Below are 4118 nucleotides of genomic sequence, written 5' to 3' on the forward strand. Positions count from 1 at the left end.
TCATGCTCATACTTCCTTACCTTTGTTTTTAATACAGTACTATAAACGTCACAGTGCATCCTCATATTGCATGGGCTAAGAAATATCTTATGGCCCCAGGAAAATAAATAGAAACTAGTTCTTAAATAAGCATTCCAGCAGATTAACCTACAGGTACACAAGATTTAATTACAAGTTCAGTGAATATGTTGGTGGATTAAAAACAAAAACAAAGCAAAATGCCCTTCTCAGATGAACTTTTTCTAGCATCTACAGTACTGTGAACTTAATGTCTAAAATGGCCTGGAATTTCACTAATGGATTTTTGAAAGTTATAATCTATTTTAATATCCCTTTATAGAAACCAAGCAAAACCAGGCTGTTATTACATAGCAGACTTATTCAGATGATGTTCATGTTTCCTGAAATAACTTTTCTTACTTTCCTTGATTTTACAGAAAAGAGGCAAAAGAACTAGATTAAATTTGGGGAGTAAGCTCATTGTTGCGAGGAAACATCCTGGAGGACGAATGAGCTATTGACATTCTCTCCTCAAGCAAGAAGCTGTCCCAGGAGATCCATAAGAAACAAGAAATAACAACAAAGACTGAAAAACAAATTGATGAAACCAGAGATGGCTGCAGACCTGTAAATAGCTTTTCACACCGTCGCAGTTACTGTTTGAATTGAATAGTTTAGATTTGCAAATAGATGGAGAAATCCACTCATTTCTTTTAAAAAATCCTTGTGAAAAACAGATTTCACATTAAATCCAGTTTTAAAATAAATACTAATGCTTACATTTAGTCTGCAAAATCATACCTATTGTAATATTAAGAGGAGTTAAGAGGACGAACCGTGGCAGAATTGGAAGAATTGCTTTTAATACTTCAGCTGGGATTCATTTTTTTCAGTACTCACAAGTTTGGTTTCTAATGTTTTGTATAGGATTAGACTGCAAATCACTCAAGCATGTTAATTAGCTTCTCCTCTAACCTGGTTTACATCAATTCCATGTATCAATACTCTTTGGCTCGGTTTATTAATCACACATCAGTCCTATTTACAACAGTGAAAAGTCTACTTCATTACATAGAGGATCAGCAATGTTAAAGATTATTATACATACAGATGTATTTAAACATAACACCATTATAGCAAATTTGGGAAATCAAAGAGGTAGTAACTACTGAAGCCTTTAACAGACATAAAAATGCAAATATTTCATGAAAAGTGTTTAAAACTGAGCAGTGATTAAACCATATTGGGATTTATCCTTGATGAAAACTGCTGTGACTAGCACCCCTTTAATTCTTTCTTGCCCTCCTCACTGCAGGTTACTGTCGATGTGCAGCTTCGAGTCATAAGCTTCAGCATCACTATGAATATTTCCTTCCTCACAAAGGACATCCTCACGTAAGAAATTTTCTCTCCTAAAATATTACAAAGAAACAATAATTATGGCTAATTATTCACTCTTATTTGTGGTCTACAATTTCAAAAGAGTGAATAGAAGACAGGTGCATAAAATAGGCTTAATGAGAACACCAGAAAATAGTTGCTTTAGCTGTAAATTACTACTTTTACATGCTGTATTTTATTTTTAAAAAGAAATGTGTTGCTCATAAAAGATATAAAATTAGTAGGGCTAGAAACTGAGTTCTTTTATCTCATCACAGAAAAGGCATAACATACTGGCAGTGGTACTGAAAGCTCGCTAATGACATAATATTAATATTCACTAATACCTGGTGGAGTAAATTAATATTGTTTGGCATTAGCTGTAACAAGCACTGAGTCTCACTGTCTATCTTAAAGACTTTCATTCACCTTCTACATTTAGTGCTTGCTCTCATGGTGCAAACTGCATCATTTCTACCACTATGATTATTTTTCCCTCCCTAACCGAGCAACTCTTTCTTGGTCTTGTCTCTCCTTTTGGTCTTATCTTCTAAGCAGGAACACCAGCCTCTTCTGCTTTTTCCTTCCAAGGAAAGCCTTCATTCAAGATTGCATTTCTGCCTTCCTCCTGGATCAAGCAGGGGGTCCTTTCCTTCATAATATGCAATTGTCTTTCCTATTCTGTGGCCCCTGTAAATAACAGACTTTTTCTCAAGGCTCTCACCTTCAGGCTGTTCTTCTTTTACCTAGCAAGGGACAAAGCCTTCAGACAACAATCCAATGCCTTCCTCTCCTCGCTGGCACTAAGCATAAGCCACTAATGTAGAGGGAAGCGATTTCCCTCTGTCTCCTGGCTTTGTTATGCCTCATTTTGCAGGGTGACTCTGACTGTCAGCTAGATGCTAGATCAGAAAACATGAGATGAGAGTCAGCAGCTGAAAGCAAAAATGCTTTAACCTGTGTTGAGAGGCTTGCCTTTTAGCTGCAGATAATTCCTCCTTGCTTTCCTCATTCTCTTGTTTGAGCACTTCTGCAGCCGCAGGTCAGATCTGTAGATGCAAAAACCTGACCTTTGTCATTGAGCAAAGGCCTGAGACAAAAGAATTCTCCTGCATTCTGAGGACAAAAATGCATTTTGATCATGATTAATCTGAGCCAGGCTCAAAAATGCTTTCCAAAAGGCAGAAGACTTACATTTTATCAGCTATATTGAAACTCTCATATCTTTTTTCTTTTTTTTTTTTGCTTACATAGTTAATAATAAGATTAACTTTCCTTTTAGGGGAATGTGTTAACATCTCCTGAAATCATTGTGAAATGATTGCATAGCTGAGTGCCTACTTGGTTGGCCAGAGGTCCTAGGAATACCCCCTGCTCTACAACAAGGATGAAGGATCCTAAGATGTAGGAAACACTGTCTGAAATTCCTTGGCTTATGTCCTGGGTTTGGCCTGGATGACACAATAGTCCTTGATTACAAAGCAGCAATGAATTACTAGGAAAATTATGATGATTGCAGCCTGGTTTAGGACCTCCAGATGTGGCCCACGCACTCCTGGTTACCTGATGTGGCTGCAAGTCTTCCCCATTAGTGCTGATGACAGATTATCATTAAAGCTTCCTGTGTTTTGTGTAGTTATTTATAAGTACATGTGTGTGTGTATTTTCCCTAAGTTAGATTATCTCTCGGAACAGTAAACACCTGATGTTTAGTTTTCTTACAGTGCTCTCTTCTATCGTCAGTCACATAATACCTTTGAATTTCATTAGGTAACCAGTTAGATTTAGGATTCACTTTTCTCCATCTCCCATACCAATTTAGCTTTGTTTCATCAACATTTCCATCCCTCATAACTATAGGCAACCTTCCTTAAATGTTAATACATAATTGAAATTTCTCGTGTCTTCTAAATTATAGTCTGGATATTTAATTGCTCCTAGATTTTAAAGGGTCTGCCTTCAACATTCAATATTTGATAGATCCCAGAAGTCTTGTTGCTGGTAGCAATAACTGCCTCTTGGCCTTGTATACACTCAGGCTGAAATAATATCTAATTGTGTTTTTCCTTTAACTAACTTTGATTGAGGAGAAAGTCTGCAGCATAGTTTGGAAAACAATTTCCTATCCTAATTTCTTATAGCCAGCCTCTTCAATCTTACAGATTACTGGTTTACCAATAGTTTGAATGAGCAACAAATAAGGAAGACAGAAATGAATACTATGTTTTCAGCTGTTTCCTAGATTAATCTGGAAAAAAAGTATAATGTCAATATGTTTTGAAGTGGTCGTATGAGACTATCCAAAACAGATCCTGGAGGATAAAAAACAATATTTAGGTGCAAGTACTGATAACATTCCAGCAACGCTATCTTACCTCAGGTACCATATAGCTGTGCTGGACCTCTAACAGACTCCTTTCCATAATAATTGTTACTAAGCACAGTTTCCCTTGCAAAAGCATCATTTCAAGATGCATTTTTCAAATGTCACTGTCACATGCTCCTGGTTTTTAATATCAGCTGTCACAGAAATCTGTCCTGTCCTGAAGGTTTCTGCTCACCTGGAAAAAAGATATCAGCGTGCTCCACAGGACCCCTCAATGCATATGTAAATACCTGGAGCGGTATATCAGGATCTCAGCCCAAGGGCCATCGCGTTTGTGCAGGTCAGTGGGGTCCTCAGCTGCCCCACAGAAGGGTGTGCCAGCTTCTCCAAAGGCTGCTGAGGTGCAGCGAGT

At 37.4% G+C, this 4118-nt stretch overlaps 1 long non-coding RNA gene across 1 annotated transcript; it reads right to left on the bottom strand.

Moving 5' to 3' along the window:
• Positions 1–1002: 1002 nt before the first annotated feature.
• Positions 1003–2556, bottom strand: LOC130607335 (uncharacterized). Its single transcript, XR_008974221.1, has 2 exons — positions 2185–2556; positions 1003–1412 (listed from the first exon to the last, which is right to left on the bottom strand). It is a non-coding gene; the product is annotated as an uncharacterized LOC130607335 (long non-coding RNA).
• Between the last annotated feature and the right edge of the window lie 1562 nt (positions 2557–4118).

The sequence above is a fragment of the Pezoporus wallicus genome, unplaced genomic scaffold (genome assembly GCF_028554395.1).
Source record: "Pezoporus wallicus isolate ANWC-B61680 ecotype Strahan unplaced genomic scaffold, APGP_CSIRO_Pwel_v1 scaffold_3294, whole genome shotgun sequence".
Taxonomy (NCBI): domain Eukaryota; kingdom Metazoa; phylum Chordata; class Aves; order Psittaciformes; family Psittacidae; genus Pezoporus; species Pezoporus wallicus.